The 19,573-nt window shown below is 38.2% G+C and overlaps 2 long non-coding RNA genes across 3 annotated transcripts; one reads left to right on the top strand and one right to left on the bottom strand.

Annotated features, from left to right (window-relative positions):
* Window positions 1–2,604: 2,604 nt before the first annotated feature.
* LOC131241034 (uncharacterized) lies at window positions 2,605–6,289 on the bottom strand. 2 transcript variants are annotated; one of them, XR_009168930.1, is made up of 4 exons: window positions 6,154–6,289; window positions 4,523–4,701; window positions 3,757–4,173; window positions 2,605–3,514 (listed from the first exon to the last, which is right to left on the bottom strand). It is a non-coding gene; the product is annotated as an uncharacterized LOC131241034 (long non-coding RNA). The 2 variants fall into 2 exon arrangements; XR_009168931.1 differs by having other exon boundaries at window positions 2,605–3,114; window positions 3,240–4,173; window positions 6,154–6,288.
* Window positions 6,290–15,441: 9,152 nt separating this feature from the next.
* LOC131238739 (uncharacterized) lies at window positions 15,442–17,626 on the top strand. The gene is made up of 2 exons (XR_009168031.1): window positions 15,442–16,809; window positions 17,201–17,626. It is a non-coding gene; the product is annotated as an uncharacterized LOC131238739 (long non-coding RNA).
* Window positions 17,627–19,573: the final 1,947 nt, after the last annotated feature.

Raw genomic sequence — 19,573 nt, 5'->3', positions numbered from 1 at the left:
CCACCCATACCCCATGCAACATCACCTTAACTCAAGTACAAACACTCACTCCTTTTCCACAAGTCAACTCTCTCCCTACCCATCCCTTTTTTATCAAAATTTCAAACAAATCCATACCTCTTCATCCCCTTCCTTACAACACCCATTCCACCCATCCCATATCAATCTATCACCTCTCTTTCTCTCTCGTTCTCTAAGCAATCTTCCAATTCCCATGAGAGCTTCCAACGTCCAAGTCCTCTCTCCCAAAAACAAGTGTGGCCCACTTTCCCACCCTATCATCTTCCATCTCAACCATTCATTCTCCATCAACCTCCATTAAAATAAAAGGCAAAGAGCATAAGAGTCCAAGGAGCTAAAGAAGGAGGCCGATAGGTGAGTGATCTACCGTCGGGGTCCCTCCATCATCGTTTCTCTCTCTCTCTCTCTCTCTCTCTCTCTCTTCCTTTGTATGGTGATGATGATAAGGAGGTGTGTGTGGCCCACCTAGTATGTGTGTGTGGCCCACCATGAAGTACGTAATATATCAATGCCATCCATATATCGGCCCACCTTGCTAGACTGTCCAACGGCAAGCCCATTGGCCTGTCCGTCTGGATAGGCCCAGTTGAAGAGAACTCAAATATCAATTGATGAAAACGTGGGGCCCACGTGATGTTTAGATCATCCAGACTGTCCACTGGGTCTGGACGGAGGGAAAACACAAATATTACCTTGATCCAAATCATGGTGGCCCACCCCCGTGGCACCACCATGATGCATGTGATCTACCCTCACCGTCCATACGTTAAGGACGGTGGGCCCCTGATGCCCTGGTCCTACATCCAGCCGTCCGTCCAGGACGTTGGATGACTAGCATAAAAAATAATAATAATAATAATAATAATATAAAATATAACAATTAATATTATATAATATAATATATTATATTTAGAGAGAGAAGTGGGATGGCCCACCTATGTGGGACCCATCCTGGTGTATGTATTGTATACCCACCCCGTCCATATCATTGATCCAAACCGTCCAGCAGTCTGGATGTGGGTGTGGATACACCGTGATGTATGGGTTGTATCCCCACCGTCCTAAGGTAAGGACGGTGGGGCTAGCTATCACGTGTAGGGCCCTACCTTGATGTATAATTCGTATCTGCTTCGTCCATTTGGACGGTGCCATGTGGGCCCTGACCATGATGTAGCACTGATATCCTGACCGTCATTTGTTAAACGTGTGGGAGCCAGCACACCACTGTCCATTCATTTGGTGAGCTCGTCATAGGCTTGAGACCAAAAAAAATGAAGCAGATTCACATCTCTGGTGGGCCACATACGTGGACCCCACCCCTAATGTATGTGATCCAGCCAAACCGTCCATTCATCTAGCGAGCTTGTCTCAAGGCTTGGGCCACATACGTGGACCCCACCCCTAATGTATGTGATCCAGCCAAACCGTCCATTCATCTAGCAAGCTTGTCTCAAGGCTTGAGACTGAAAATAAGACAAATCTGGTATCATGTGGACCACACTACAGAAAACAGTGGATTAAACACCCACCATTAAAACCCCTTTTGGGTTACAGAAGTTTTGAACCAATATGATATTTTGTTTTCCCTCACTGTTCAGGTCTTTGTGACCTTATGAACAATCTGTATGGGAAATAAATGCTATGGTGGGCCATCTAATTTTTTAACAGTGTGAATCATTATCACCACTGCCATTTGTGGTATGGTCTAGATGATCCTTTGGATATGATTCATTTTTTTATGCTCTATAATGATCTCTAACTATGGATGACTCGGCCCATTTGAATCAGCCCACTTGACTCGACCCATTTGATTCGGCCCATTTGATCAGCCCATTCAAATCGGCCCATTCGACTTGGCCCAATGTGATGCGTATATGCCTCTTAAGTGAAGCCCATGATGATGTATATTAGGCCCTTGTATGAGGCCGTGGGCCCATTATACGATTGACCCTATGAGTGTCATTCCTCGGGAGCAATGTTGGTTAAAGGTCCACATTGATGGGTAACTCACCTAAGGGTCATTTTGATTTCTCATTGCAAGTGCAAATACCAGGTGAATGGGTAATTATGACCCTTTCACCCGTTTGGAAATTTTTGGAAATTCCTACCTTGGAAACAGTTCAAAAGTGCTAGTTGAAATTTTTGGACCTTACTGTGACATATATGACACATCTGTTCCGTCCATCCATTTTATCACTACATTTTAAGACATGAGCTGAAAAATTATGTAGATCCAACACTCAAGTGGCCCACACCAAAAGAAACAATGGCCCTAAGAAGTTTTTAATAACAAGTATTTGATTCACTTTTTCTTTTTTTTCTGTGGCGTGGTCCGCTAGAGCTTTGGATATGCCTCATTTTTTGGCTCATGCCATAAATTCATCTGGCACAATGGATCAACGGTGTGGATAATGAAGAAATCATTATCCTTCATGTTTATCTTATTTGTTGGGTTCAAATCTTCCATTTGCATTAAGGGCCTACCATTGGCGAAAAAGAGAGCATTTGATGGAAAAAATGGAAGGGCATGATGCATTCGGATGCGACAATGTCCTGTTGCAGCATGTCCATGCCAGTGGACCCACAGTGGTAATTGTCACATGCTGCACTCTGATGTCTGCTACAGAACACTTCTTTATAACCCAAACATTGATCCATAGTTTCTGAAAAAATCAGCATGTGAAATACCCATTATCTGTTGGGTCCATTGCCAACCAGTCCAAGCTCAGCCATATAAGGCCTGGCACAATCATTGGGGCATCCAGTTACCACTATTACTACTGACTCATTGTACTTGAGGCCAACCTATAACAACAAAACACCATTTTCAAGCGTCTGGGCGACCCTATGGAAAAACAGGTTATGCCTACTTCTGCTCATTTTGAATTACTTGATAATATTTACATCTAAGTTAAACACACCCACATGCCACACCAAGGATTGACTATAAGGCCTCTAACCCCATTGGAAGAATTCAACAATGCATGGTTAAATAGTTAAAAGAAACAAACGAAACAATCGAAGAAGATCCAGATTTTACCTGTGGAGCTTTATCCAGTCCTTGATGACCACTGAGCGATCACTATTTCAAAACTGTGTTACTTTCACACAACAATGCTTGTGAGGCCCTCACCAGTTCCTCATCATCATTGACAATGTATTATATATAAAAAGGTCATTAATCACAAGTCACAATGACCAAGGAGTAATAACAGTACCGTCTCTAATAAAAGAATTCTTGGGTATTTTCAGATCTCTATTTTTATAGGGTCATTGGTATAACCACCTATATGCAGCCCATAAATCAGATGGATATGATAGTATGATAGTCTGGTGATAGCTTCTCATAACCTCACTCACTTTGTGGACTGTCCTGCAACTTACTCATTTTGGATTGGAGCTTCACATGAGACAACGTGCTCTTCCACCATCATTGAGTTTTGGATTTCCAGCAACTCAACATATGTTTGAGAAAGCCTCCATATAAGATAAACTGAGAAATATAGACACAAAGATGGAAAAGAGAAGAAAAGAAAACCAACATCAAAAAATTCCATAGAAAAGAAATTAAATAAATACCAAGGACGAAATTGGAAGGACAGAAAAATTAAATTTTTTAAAAAAAAAGGAATATAAATAGAAGAGGCATTGATGAGACAAAGATGAAGATTCAGAAAAACAACCCAAAGGATTCTGATGAATTGACTTTATTGGACCAAAATAAATGCTACGTACATCAATGGGCAACTACCCTTGTTGGCTAATCGTATTCCATCCTTGATGATTTCCTTCACGACCATACCCTATGAAGTGGCAATTCATACACAGTCCAGAAACCCCCAAGAGAAGTGATGGCCAAATGAGGTAGTACATCTAACGAGGAACAAAAAATGGATAGTACACAAGAGTTACAAGGGTAACCAATAAGCATTTAGAATTCCAAACAAAGAAACAATGGTTTACTATCGCATAAATATCTTTTTCGGCTCGAGAAGGCTACCATTACGAACTTTCTAGCCAACAACTTTTCAAAGCATTACCGCTTTGAACTAGGATAGGTAGTGGTTGAGCAGTGCATGATCCCCAGCGTTCTTTGCAGCCACGGCACCAAGGGTGCACACACCAGCCCGACCACAGATGAATGTCACATGTCTGCATATAAAAAGATGCACACAGTAAGCAGCAAGATGATAATAGTGCAATACCCATCAAGGTCCACCTTAAAACAAAATGCTCCTTCTAGAGGCTCCTTTCACGCACAATCCACAGCATATCCCAAGATCGTTAGTTATTACACCATATAGTCACCCAGATAATGCATATTTTTTATTTTATTTTGAAAGATCAATGCAGAGTTTTTCAATGATTTCTCATAATAAACATTCTTCAGAATCATTTTAGAGATAGCCTAGATATTGTACATATGCAAAGATTCACATCAATCGAGTAAGATAGGTGAAAGATATACGAAATTAACTAAGAAAAAGATTCACACAAGTACCCTGATACTCGTGAAGCAGTATCACAGGCCCTCACAATTTCAATGCAGAGATTGAGATCATTCTTTTTCTTGGTGACTTCGTATGCTTTGAAAAGTAAGAATGCTGTCCCAAGGGAGCCAATGTAGAGAGTGAAATCCCTAACACACCGTCCAGCCCGTACCCAAGTCTCCTTCACAATCTGAAAAAAAAATAGGTAATGGGAATGATGTAAAGGCAGAAGTCACCAAGCCTTGAAAGTGAGATCCATTTTTCAGCACGAACCAATCTCACGCTTTTTATGTCTGCATTCAATAGAAATGTGACCATCTAAATAAGAGGGTCACTAAGCCTGCAGGCATGTACAAGGCAGCTCATCTACATGCAATCATGGCATATTGGCACAAGATTCCCACTGTAACAATGCCTTGGCCAAAATATCTAGCCGATTCACTTATTACGCAGGCAATAGGCCACAGTTTATGAGACAAATTGATGGCTACAAAAACTAGGCAAGGTTCTGCTCGGCCATCTGCCTATTTCTAACATTGTGGCCTCAAAAACTCGTTTGTTGAACCAGATCATCAAAAAGGCCAGACCCATCTAATCGACGGCTTGGATCTTGTTCCCTTATGCTGAACTGAGACATGTAGTGGCTTGTGGATGGGAACCTTGTACATGCACGTGGGCTAAGCAAACCTCTCTAAATAAGGTATCCTAAATTATATAATCCCAGTAGCTAATCATAGAACTCCAAAATGAAGACCATGACAAACATTTTAGGGTTATTTTTTAATAATTTCAACTTAACATGAATCTAGGTCCAATGGAACATTTTGTAAATATGCGCATCAATATGGGTATTTTAATGTGCCATCCTAATTTGTCCTATATATGCCTAAAAGTTGGAAATATGGAGGGATGTTTCAGAATCTAAAGGTTCAAAAACGATGGGATAAAAATAGAGTTTGTGGAATGCAATTTTAGCAATTTAGTAATGATATGAGTGCAAAGTGAGGAATTAATTAAGATTGATTGCCACAAGGTAACCCAAAATGACCATTTCTGACATCTTGGGTCAATAATTCATGACAACAAAGAGATTGAGAAGAATGTTGCTCATTGAATTAGAGAAGGTAGATGGAAGAGAGATGAGCTTAAGAAGTTTATGCAATCCCTGCATACCAATCAAAATGAAGGGGAGATTTTATAGGACAGCTGTCAGATCAGCCATGCTTTTATAGAACAGAATGTTAGACAGCAAAATGTTTATATAATGAGTGTAGCTAAACAAGGATGTTGAGATAGATGAATGGCAAGGCGAGGAAGGATGGGATTAGAAGTGAATGCTATGACCGAAGAATGCAATTATTGCAATTTAGAATCGTAGACTCACTGTAATTTTCGATTACATGGATGACCCAACAGATTGAATTATTGCAATTATGTTCAACTGAACACCCATATATCAAATGCTTTCCACACACACACAAGAAATGAATGTAAATATTCAGCTCAATCAAGAGACGAGATTTTTTTAATAACATCATATTCTTGCAATCAACTGTGCATCCAAACAAATCATCCATGACAAGAATAAAAGCAGCTTGCTTTTCAAGTACAAACCAAAATGGTTTAATAAAGAGAGTTGAACCTTGCAAAGTTTGTGTTTGTGGCTGAAGGAAATGAATTAGAAATAAATGTTCCTCTGCCTCTGCTGGACAGGACAGCGGAGCCTCATTCTTGAACAATAACACTCTGTTGGAATTACCTCCTCCTTGAACAAAATAAATTGCTGGCATACCAATTAAGCCACATTCTGTTGGTAAGTTTTTTCTTTCTAAAACTGCAATGTAAGCAAATCTGAACATTCTCATACCATCAAAATGATCCATAAGCCTGTATTTAAATTGAGAGTGTTTTTTTTAGTCCATAAGCCTGTATTTAAATCTGAACAAAATAAAGTATTCTTCTAATGGGCTGAGCCAAACACAGTTCAATTGAATTGTGCATTCAAATGATCTCCATGTTGAAACCACCTTACACTCAGTTGGAGTCAAAAGAAACATAACTGCATTTTGAGGGCTCCGTCCTCATTATAATAGTAGGACACATTTTCATCATTTAAAATTGAGTGAAAAGCTGCACTTGTGGCTATACTAATTTGTGATTTTGGAATTTCTACTCTTAGTAGATTTCCAAGAATCACAAAATGGGGATGTTTTGTGTTGTATTAGGAAAAAACAAAAGAGTTCTTTCAAATCCACATCAATATCATTTAACTGTTTTTGGATTTTCTAGTAATAGTGTAAGAGTAGAAATCCAAAATCACATATTAATGTTCTCAGAGGCTGAGCCAAACACAAGCTAAACTGATTAATGGTTCCTTTTTTTCTTTTCTTTTTTGAAATGTGAGAACACAGGCACTCTTACACCCCCATGCACACTTTCAAGAGTACCCCATGGAAAAGTTTCGAAATGAAATACCCAGATCAGAAATTATCCATATCCGATTTTTCTGGCCATCAACATGAGAATCCAAACAAGGGTTTCTCATGAAACAACTGCTGGAGAAAGATAAAACCTAGAACACTTGACGTAGTTTACTAGTTACCTTTCTTTTCTTTTCTTCTCTTTTCTTTCTTTTTTTTTTTTTTTCCTTTTTTGTCTTTTTTTTGTATCAAAGTTACCATTTCTAAATGTGGTAAATGTGTATGAAATCCGAAACAATCATCCAGTGGCGTTGCTTAAATGGACCATATATACCCATAAAAAACAACAAAAGACCCATAAAAACAACAGAAAATGAAAAATACCCAGATTATAATTAATCCAGTAACATTATCTCAGCACATTCCAAATACAAAACCCATAAAATCAACAAAAAAAAAAAAAAAAAAAAAAACCGAAAAATACCCAGAACATAATTCATCCATATCAAGCAACCAACACAAAAATCCAAACATGATGTGCTCGAAAAAGCAAAAAAAGAAAAAGAAATCTCGAAAACTACTGTTCTTCGATCCAAACAATAATAAGAAGCAGAAATCGCAACATAAATGAGAGAAAAAAAACAAACCTGAAAATTTCTCCTATCATTTCAAATTCGAAAACAAACCCAACAAAGGAAATGAGAATCAAAGCAGTATCTGGTGATTTTAGCTTACCTGAGAGAGAGAGAGAGAGAGAGAGAGATTGAGATATTTGCCATTAAAAACCCAACGTAGGGTCCGTGGACACCATTAAAAACTTCCTAGGGTCCAATGTAAGGTTTATTTGACATCCAACCCTAAATCCCTAAATCCCCAAATCCCTAAATCGGTACTGAGATTGAGAGAGATTGAGAGAGAGAGAGAGAGATACCTCACGGTTAACCGAGCTTCAGAGAGAGATAGAGAGGGCGTGCGTGGGTAGGGCGTTCGGCAACGGTCAGCGACAGAGAGATTAGAGAGAGAGGAAGAGAGATACAGAGAGAGAGAGAGAGGAGGTAGAGGATGCGAGAGAGACAGAGAGGGGACAGGGTCGAGAGATCAGAGAGAGAGGAAGAGAGTCAGTGAGAGAGAGGAGGGAGAGGATGCGTGAGCGCTGGGAGAGGGGCGAGAGAGACGGAGAGAGAGAGAGAGGGAGTGGCGTTGGGAGTAGGGCGTCTATGGGACGCCCTACTTTGACTGACGTCACCAAGTTCTGTGGGCCCCAGTCTGATGTATTTGTTATATCCACACCGTCCATCCATTTTGAGATATCATTTTAAGTCATGAACCAGAGAATGAGGCAGATATAAATCTGTAGTGGACCCCACCACAAAACAGTTGGGAGAGTGATTCCCACTGTTGAACCTATCTTAATGCCCATCTTAATGATTATTTCAAATTCAACTTGTTTAAAAGTTAAAAATACATGAAATAAGGGAAAACATAAATATCACCTTGATATAAAAATTTTGTGGCCTTTAGAAGTTTTTAATGGGGAGCACCACTGTCCCACTGTTTTTTGTGCTGGGGTTCACTGGAGCTTTGGATTTAACTCATGCTTTGGATTTTGCCCTAAAACGTTCTCTCCAAGTGGATGGAAGGTGTGGATATAAAACATACATCATGGTAAAATTAGAGGTATATAAATCTCAAGTGGACCACACCACATGAAAACAATAGTTATTGGTTATCCATCATTAATATCGCCGTAAGGCCAACTGTATTGTTTATTTGACATCCAGTCTGTTTATTAGGTCATACGGGCCTAGATGAAAGGGAAAAACAAAAATCATCTCGATCCAAAATTTTCATGGCCCCCCAAAATGTTTTAAATGGTTGATGCTCATTCAACACTATTTCCTATAATGTGGTCCTTTTCATATTGGGATATGCCTCATTTTTTGTCTCGTGCCGTAAGATGATCTTTAAAAATAAATGGACGGCATGGATTAAACACATACATCATGGGGCCTGCAAAGCACCAACTACCAGTCATTGGATGGTGTAAGAGCGAGTAGCCAATCTGTTCCCCTTATTTGTGGTGTGATCCATTTAATCTTTGGATATGATTCATTTTTTAGAAAAAATTCTCTAAAATGATCTCGAAAAATGGATGAACAGCGTGGGTTGATCTCCAATTTTCAGTAAATTCGAAAGTCAAGTGGACCATGCCACTTAAAATAGTGTGGAATAATGATTTCAACTGTTGATACCTTCCATGGGTCCACAATAATTTTATTTGACATCCAACATGTTCATTATCTGTTAACATAGATTAATGAAGTGGATAAAATAAATAAATAATGGTGGGCCCCACAGAATTTACTTTAGTAAGGGTAATGATGAGTAACTCACCTAAGGGCCCGTTTGATTTCTCATTGCAAGTGCAAATCCTAGGTGAATGGGTAATTATGACCCTTTCACCCGTTTGGAAATTTTTAGAAATTCCTGCCTTGGAAACCGTTCAAAAGTGCTAGTTGAAATTTTTGGACCTTACTATGACATATATGACACATCTATTCCGTCCATCCGTTTTATCACTACATTTTGAGACATGAGCTGAAAAATTATGTAGATCCAACACTCAAGTGGCCCACACCAAAAGAAACAATGGCCCTATGAAGTTTTTAACGACAAGTATTTGATTCACTTTTTTTTTTTTTTTTTGTGGCGTGGTCCACTAGAGTTTTGAATATGCCTCATTTTTTGGCTCATGCCATATATTCATCTGGCACAATGGATCAATGGTGTGGATAAGCGACATGCATCACGGTGGGGCCCACAACCATTTTGTAGCCTTTTCGATTTCTGTATATAAAAAGTAAGCAGTCAAATCAAATATAGGGAAGAGTGCTACAAATACATAAGGAAATGATCATTATGCAGTTACACTGCTTTTACCTCTGAATTGGAAAATCAAACAAGCCCTAAATTTAGTGGAGAGAAAGGTTTCTTTAAAACATTCATAATCACATATTGGGCCTGCCTAAATGTGATTCAGATATCCAACCTACTCATTATGTGTGTCCCACTTGGATGAGAGGTTAGACCAAGTTTCAGCGGCATCTAAAACTCACGTGGGCCCCATCAAGATCTTTTATATTATTGATAAACAATTTCCATTCACAATACCGAACCTAAATCATGGACGTTCCTAATCATCAGATCATCTTAGCATATGGGCCCTAGTGGGGCAATGCATGGACAACTAATGTGGTTAATGCAAACAGCCAATGTACAGTTCAAGCACAGCCATTTCTTTCGTGGACCAAATCTAAGTCCTCCTACACTTAGACTCGACCCATTAAAACTATTTGCAGACATCCTAAAAAATATAAAAGCACTTGGTGGGGCCCACATGAGTTTTGAATACGACTGAAACTCATTACCCTTAGCATACTAAAAAAGATATTGGGCATACCATATCCAAAGATTAAATCAACCACACCACAAATAAGGGAAACAGATTGACCACTCCCCCTACACCATCCAATGGCTGGTGGTTGGTGCGGTGTGGGCCCCACCATGATTTTTAATCCCTGGGCCCACCATGGAATGGTGCATCTAACTGATGAGGTAGATGTTTACTTTTTTTTTTTTTTAATAATCTACTATAATCTAAAATGATATAAAAAAAAAAATGAATGGATAGTGTGGATACAATTCATACATCTCTCCGAATTGATGGATGGTGTGGATACAAAACACACATCATGGTAGAACCCATATAACTAGTGACAACACTTCAGTAAGACTCTTGCACAGATTGGCTATTCCCCTTGCCACCAGCCAATGGCTGGTGGTCAGTGCTCCGTGGGCCCCATCATGATGTATGTATTTCATCCACGAGGTCTATATATTTTTCTATATCATTTTATGATATGAGACCAAAAAATGAGGTATATCCCAATCTAAAGTGGACCACATTAGAGGAAACAGTCTTAATTGAATGTTGACCATTAAAATTTTTTTTAGGGGCTATAAAAGTTTTGGATCAAGCAAATCTTTTTATTTTCCCTTCATTTGGGTCCGTATGACCTAATCAACAGATTGGATGTCAAATAAACAGTACAATGTGCCTTAGGAGGATTTTAACGGTGGATATCCAATCACTATTCTTTTCCTGTGGTGTGGTCCACCTGATATTTATATCTCTCTAATTTTTAGGATCAAGCACTAAAATGATATATAAAAATGGATGAACGGAATGGATGAAAAACATACATCATTGTGGGGCCCACAGAGCACCGACCACCAGCCACCAGGCTGGTGACAAGGAGAGTCGCCAATTCGTTTAGCATTTTCACTTATCCTGAGAGAGGGAACCCACAAACCCCTCCCGCCTGAAACGCCCTAACCCTAATCCCTCTCTCTCTCTCTCTCTCTCTCTCTCTCTCTCTCTCTCTCTCTCTCTCTCTCTATCTTCTTGCAATGAAAAGAGGGAGAAAATGGCATGGAAGATCCATTCCATTCCCTTCATTCTCACGCTCTGTCCTTCTCTCTCATTCCCACAGATGCCCTCAAACACAACTCCTCGGGCCTGAGATTCATGAGCAGGGCAACACTTTCATTGTCCATGGAGGCAGCGAATGCCTCTACGCCACCTCCATTTCTACCCATAACAGAAGTTTCACAACGGGCAACAATGATTCTTATATACAGTAATTCCATCTATAACCCTCGATCCTCTTCGGATTATTCCAGGCTATGCCGTAAATGCTACCTTGGCACACGTGTGAGTGATCTAGGATGCCGATTGAGTGGTCCTGTGGTGTGTATATTGGGATGGACCGTTCATCATGTGAATGATGTGTGCATGTTGAGTGTAGGTCATTGGTTGTGATTTTCTTTTAGGGACGTGCAGGTGTGCTAGTAGATTTTCAGGTTGAGGGGCATTTCTCATGTGGCTGTTGCGTGAACGCTTCAGATCTGACACGGTTTTGAAAATGGAGCATTTGGGATTACTATTCCTCGGTTTTACATTGTCTTGATGTGATTTTCGAACTAGGGTTTGGTTGGGGAATGTTTTGAAAGCTTGGAGGCGGTGAGTTGTTGGGATCTGTGATGGTTCTTAGTTTGAATTGATGGATCATGGCAATGCTCAATAGTTTGTGATCTGAAATGTCTGGTGGGGTCCATTGAATTGGCCATGGTAGGAAAATCTCATGAACAAATAATCTTAAACATTCAGCCGGTTATTGGCCGCGGTCAATTGATTGGGAAAATGTTCACTGATGGGACAAGTTGTTGGATGTAGACCATTCTTGGTGGGACCTATCCAATGGTTGGTACACATCACCACCAAACTGTTATGACATTTTCCTGGTAGTACATTTTGATGCTTCCTACTGTGGGGAATACTTGGACAATCTGTGATGTATATGCTGAGATATGTTCAACCCACATGGATTGTGCAACTTGCTCATTTATACAGAAGCTAATGTGGCAATATAACATAACTGCAAATAGGCCTGGACAACTTCATCAAACCCATCATTGACAGTTTTGCACATTGATTGAGTATGAACGTTTAGGTCTTGAAAGATTTGACTATCTTGTTTTAAAATGTTAAATCCAAGTATGTAGTTAGATCTAAATCAATTTTTAGTAGTATATTAGGACTAAAGACTGTAGAGGTTTCATATGCAGATGCACCATGCTCCCATTGTAGTAATCTGGCATTTTGATCACCTGACATCTTCTTCCTTTTCCACTGATAAATGACATCATTACTAAGTTTGCAGCACGTGGGACATGGGCAGTCTATAGCTATTGCCAATGTGGTTTGTTCTTTTAGTCTACAGTCCAATATTGCCAATTTACTTGTCAATTTACTATCCTTTAATTGGTTAGGTCCAACTGAGCTGACAGTTCTATGTTTTGATATTTCACAAGTTTTGGGGGTCCAAGTATGGATCTGTTCAAACAAGTCCAAGTATGAATTATAAGTATCGATACTTTCTAACTTGGATTGCAACCTGTAGGTAGTGCCCTTGGCTCTATGGAAGGTCGGGTTGCTATGAAGTTCTTTGATTTATCCGAGGCCTTCCACCCCATGTAAATTTTGCATGCTTTTGTTATGATAGATGGGAAGGCTACTTACAGGCACATTTGCCCGCATGGCATGTGTAAGTGTGTGGTCTAGGTTACATCCTATGTATGTTGAGGATGGGCAAGTTTGCGCTGGTTGAAAAAAAAAGGGGGCCAGTTTGGTCATTATTGCATTTGTATTTTGAGGATGGACCTTTTGTCATTTCTTTTTCAACAGCCCTTCTCTTGTTGTAGAAGGGTGGGTCACATATAGGCAGAACAACCATTTTTAGGCAATGACATGACAAAGACCACCTGATGACTAGCTTACATCTTGCACATTTTGGCATATGGCGCATATGCAATAGTCATAATAACAATGGTTGCTTATTCTCGCTGACTCATTCCCTTGCAGCTACAGTACATTTTCCACTGGAGGATGCGACAGATATGTAAACGTGAATTTCACATGGGAATAAATATACATGCTCATAATGGCGGGGCCTACTTTCTTACCGCTAAAAGTGAATTTCTATAGCTAGGAAACAACCACAGAAACCATAAAACTAGAGCCTTCTTACTAGATGTTGTATCCATGCCAAGAGTTTCTAACTTGCATGGAAAGAACAAAACTATCAAGTGTCTTTTTGTCTTTTTGGATGAACAATGAAGCTAAAGATGACCCGAGCAAGGAATGTTGGCATTTTAAACAGCTCGATCCACTGTGGGGAAATGGAAGTGCACATAAAAAATCTGTGTATGTAATCAACCTCTTCCTTCTATTCAGCTTCCGGCTTGCTTGGATTGATCTCTATAATGTTTGTTCGAAGCACTTAATTATGGTTTTGTCTTCATATTAGGTAGTGAATATTATATGATGGGACCTTATTGTTTTACCTTGGGTTTCATTGTAGGCTCGACTGATCGCAAATGAAAACAACGTGGTTCAAGTAAACAGTAGATAAGAACATTTTCTTCTCTTATTTTCTTTTCTTTTTCAGATTTTTGAATTATGACATTTTTAAATTTCCAAGGTATGGATTTTACGTCAATTTTGTTCAATATTCTCATGACAAACATTTTGTTTGTACAAATATCTCTCGATTGTTTCTACAAATAGCTTTAGATTAGAATATAAATTAATGTTTTATTTGTTGTATTTGATTTTTTGAAGTTTAGATTTGATTTTATCTTCCCTCTCAACTCTCCACAGACTTTTTACATTGAAATTTCTTCATAAAATTGCTTATTGGACTCTGGTCATTATATTCTTCTGCAGACCGCTTTGAAGGAAGAGCACTTCTTGTGGCAACTTTTAAACATTGAAAAGGATATGAAGAAGTTGAATGATGACTTGAAGGAGAAAATGAGAACCTATCAAGAGGTTTTGAAGGTACAGGAGGAATGTGAACTTGAAGCAATTGCTAAGAAGAAAGAATAAATTGCTAAAACCTAAACCTAAACCTAAAACCTAAATGTATTCTCAAATCCCTAAACCTAAACCCACACTTAATCCTAATCTCAACTCCTTAACCTAAACCTAAACTTGAAAACCCAAACCTAAACCCGAACCCGAACCCGATTTCCTAAACCTAAACCTTAACCTATTCTTAATTCCCTAAACCTTAACCTATAACCTAACTTAAACCTAAACCTATAACCTACACTTATAACCTAAACCTAAACCTATAACCTATAACCTAAATGTATTCTCAAATCCCTAAACCTAAACCTAAACTTGAAAACTGAAACTTAAACCCGAACCCGAACCCAATTTCCTAAACCTAAACCTTAACCTATTCTCAATTCCCTAAAGCTATAACTTATAACCTAAACCTAAACCTTAACCTAAACCTATAATCTAAACCTTAACCTAAAGCTAAACAACCTTAACCTAAACCAAAACCTATGACCTAAACGTTAACCTATAACCTATAACCTATAACCTAACCTTAACCTTAACCTTAACCTATAACCTAAAACCTAAACCTAAACCTAAAACCTAAATGTATTCTCAAATCCCTAAACCTAAACCTATACCTAATTCTAATCTCAACTCTCTAACCTAAACCTAAACCTAAACTTGAAAACCCAAACCTAAACCTGAACCTGATTTTCTAAACCTAAACCTTAACCTATTCTCAATTCCCTAAAGCTATAACCTATAACATATAACCTAAACTTAAACCTAAACCTATAACCTTAACTTAAATCTAAAACCTAAACCTAAACCAAAACCTAAACCTGTAACCTTAACCTAAACCAAAACCTATAACCTAAACCTTAACCTATAACCTAAACTTATAACCTATAACCTAACCTTAACCGTAAACCTAAAACCTAAACCTAAACCTATAACCTAAACTTAAAACCTATAACCTAACCTTAACCGTAAACCTAAAACCTAAACCTAAACCTATAAACTAAAACCTAAACCTAAACCTAAAACCTAAATATATTCTCAACACCCTAAACCTAAACCTACATCCTAATCTCAACTCCTTTTTTTTTTTTGGTGCATTTGGATATACCACCAAATCATAGTTTGAAGTTTTTCCAGACCACTAGCTTTGGTGGTACCCTATCAAATATCTTTGGTAAATGGGAAAATCCAAATGTGGCCTACTCATGTGTTTGAATGCACAAGTCAATTGAATTGCAAGTGTTCTATCTGATCAAGAGGAGATAACGATTCAAACCCTAGATCCTCAATATGAATGTTAAGGAAACTAAAATATGATGTTTTTCACTTTATTAGATGTACGATTGCAATTCGATTTGATAGCACATCCAAACACACCCTAAATGTGCCGATTCCATTCATTTGGTTCAATTTTTTTCAACCGGGTATATTTTTATTTCCTTAAATTTTTCTTATGATTACTAAAATAGATACATTCAAATCCAATGAGCAATCAAAATAGATGTAACCTCAACTGCTAATGGTATAAGTGTTTCTAAGCCCATGTATTGGATTGAAGTGAATGTATGAATGCAACCTATATTTTTATGTGCATTTGCAAAGTTTTTAAGAATGGGTACCAGACCAAACACTTTCAGTTACGCAGAACTGAAGACCGCCACCCAAGACTTCAATCCTACAAATATGCTGGGTCAGGGTGGATTCGGCCCCGTTTTTAAGGTCAGTTTGTTTTTATTCTATGTAAACTACAATGATCATTAGATTTAAATGGTTCAGAGCCTCAGTATGGTGATTGCATGCATGTGGGGCCCAACTGTAGATGAGGGAAGCCCACTCCCTGATGGAACAATCACAAACCCTTGATAGGTAATCTACGGAAAAAAAAATGCAACCTATGAAAAGATGGTAAAGGAAAATAAAAAAACCCCGGCAATTGTTCACATTCAATGGAACAAAAGACAATGATCAAATGGTTGGGATCTTCAAATTTGAGAGATATTTAGGTCATCAGCCATCTTTAATACTACACGTCAGGTCCATGGTTTGCATCACATCCAAATCATTCAATTCCTTAGGTTGAGTATGTGTATGGAAATTGTCATACACTTTTCTACTACTACAATTCCCAAATGAAAAATGCTTAAGGAAAACCAATTGATCTAATTTGCACCACAAGGCACATTACTAAATGGGCGGATAGTGGCTGTGAAACAACTCTCAGTAACATCTCACCAAGGAAAGAGTCAGTTTGTAGCGGAGATTGCTGCTATATCTGCTGTCCAACAACGAAACCTCGTGAAGTTGCACGGATGCTGCATCAAGGGAGCACATCGGCTACTTGTTTATGAGTATCTGGAAAACAAGAGCCTCGATCAAGCTCTCTTTGGTACATTACTGTCCTCTCCTTTCTTAATGAAGTTATATGCTGGATTATGCAATCAGTGATGTTTTTGCATTGTAACCCCATCAATTTTTTTCCAAACTTAAATGGATAGTTCAGATCGACTGATTAGACCATCCAAGTGAATAGATGCAACTAAGAGCGCTATAACTTGAAAGTGCTTTGAGAGTACTGAAGCATTTCTCTGTATGAATTATGGGTTATCAAGATATTTTTTTAATCCTTAGCACTGAAGGAATGGCCTGGACCTCTCACCCACATGCCAGCAGTGGCGCATGGGACACAGAGTACAATTCAAAATCCTACTGTAACATGTAGATGTAGGAGAGCTTGATTGTACTATATTTCAATGCTAATGGCTGTCATTTCCTTGTAGGAGAGAGTAAATTGCAACTGGATTGGCATACCCGCTTTGAGATATGTTTGGGGACAGCAAGAGGTCTTGCTTACCTTCACAAGGAATCCAAGCCTCACATTGTTCATAGGGATGTCAAAGCCAGTAATATTCTGCTCGACACAGATCTCAATCCAAAGATATTAGATTTTGGTTTGGCTAAGCTCTATGATGATAAGATGACCCACATCAGTACAGGCGTCACAGGGACAATGTAAGCATTGATGACACTTCCCATTAGCCTTCCTCTCTTAAGGGCACGTTTGGATGCTTGATTGAACTAAATTTCAAGAACTCAACTCAATGTAGAGTGAAAGACCAAGGCAGAAGTCGTTCCATTTCATATTTTCGATGTTGGGGTTAGTTTGTCATTATGAATGCAGTGGACTTTTACAGTTTGGTAATTTCCACTTTGATTTGAATTATTGCAATGCAAGTCAATTGAGCATCCAAACACAACCTTTCTTATTACGCGATATTCGTTACGTGATGTAGTTTATGTTTGGATGGATTTACGTACTTTGGGTTTAAATGGATGTGAATGTGAATATGATGAAGTATATTACATAATAGGTGTATATCAGGAAGAATATGATGAAATATATTGTAACAGGTGTATATAAGGAAGAATATGATGAAATATAAATATTAGGAATTTTGTGCTGGAATATTGAAAAAAAAAAGACATTTTTATTTATGAAAATTTTCATAGGGAAAAGTCTCAACCACGTTTTCTACCTACGAATATTTTCGGAAGTAAAAGTGGAAAAATATTTGTAAATATTTTTACCTACGAAAATATTCGTAGGTAGATGTTAAAAGTTTTGTAAATAGTTTTTAACTACGAAAATATTCGCAGGTATATGTTTTATAAATATTGAAAATATTTGTGGGTAGAAGTCTTTTTATGTTTTTTTAGCTACGAAAATATTCGTAGGTAGAAGTCTTCTAAATAATTTTATATGTATTTTTAGCTACGAAAATATTCGTAGGTAAATGTCTTCTAAAATACTTTTGGCTACGACAAATTTCGTAGGTAAAAGTTACAGAAGTTTGCCTAACCAAAATTTTTGTCGGTAAAAGTCTTACGAAAAAGGCTTTTAGCGACGAAAACTTTCGTCGGTAAAAGTGACTTTTCTTGTGCCATTGGCATAACTACAATGAAATTAATGACATTGCTCTTACTCTAGGCTAGTCTAGTGTATTAGCATAGACAGGCTGGATCATACTACTTTGATGTTAAAGCTAGTTTAGCATCATAGTGTAGATGATAAATTTTCCCTGGTCATGATTTGATGTGTTAGGTTTGGTAAGAGATTGGAGCTCTTTGATATTCTTCATATTGATAGAATTTTAAGATAATTGCATGGAGATGGATCTTTATAGTCACTAATTATCATGTCTGCTAATGTGGAGATAACCATTTAAACTTGAAGACAGTCGTAGCCCATCAGATAATACATATGCCGGTTGTTCGTCATGAGTTGGTTGTCGCACGTTTTACTTCTATTACGTGGACATGAGTTTCTCTTGAGTTACCACATGTTAGTAATAGACATCGTGTTTAATATGCATGAATGTAAATGATGCGTCGTAAAATTAGGCCAACTTAGCATGATCATTACTTTGCTCCTAAAATATTTTTGATCATAGTCTCTGTAGTATTGGTTGAACTTAATTATCACTTGTCGTGACTGTGTTTTAGTCGAGACCCAACTTTGGCCATGAGGCCACTATAGTAGTTAGTTAGCTTTGCCACATGGATGTGATATACTGTACGTGTATTTTTACCTTGGTTAGCTAGGCTTATCTTTTTTGGACTACTCATTATTTAAGGATTTTGATCTCATTCGAATAATAGAGCTATAGAAGAAATCTTTCTTCTATCTCTTGCTGAGATTTCATTACCATGTTCAATTATATGAGTCACTGGGACTGAGTCAATTAATGTCGCCGTGGGACTGAGTCAGAGCCTGCGAGTTTCACAATTTAGTAAGTTTATTTTAAGTAAAGGCATCTCGCCTATACAATTTTCAGGCCACGGTGCATCAAATGTTTCATTCTTCCATAGTGTTAAATAACTCCTGACATTGAATTGGTAATAAGATGAAACCTGCGTCTGGTTGTTCCAGGACGGTATCCAAGCTGATGGACTGGAATACTCTGCAAAACGTTTTCAGCGTGTGCGTGGATTGCTATGACTTCAAGGATTAGAGATGGAACACCGGCCATCATGGTATTTATCTTTCATCAAAAACATTAATCCGGTGTGGCTTATAAAGACAATAAAAATAAGCTTGGAAAAATTTTACATTGTTTCCAAGGCTGTGGCCCATCATGATGGATGGAGTGGAT

The sequence above is a fragment of the Magnolia sinica genome, chromosome 3, assembly GCF_029962835.1.
Source record: "Magnolia sinica isolate HGM2019 chromosome 3, MsV1, whole genome shotgun sequence".
NCBI lineage: Eukaryota > Viridiplantae > Streptophyta > Magnoliopsida > Magnoliales > Magnoliaceae > Magnolia > Magnolia sinica.
The sequence above is the reverse complement of the archived record's forward strand: the minus strand, read 5'-3'. Positions and strand labels throughout refer to the sequence as shown.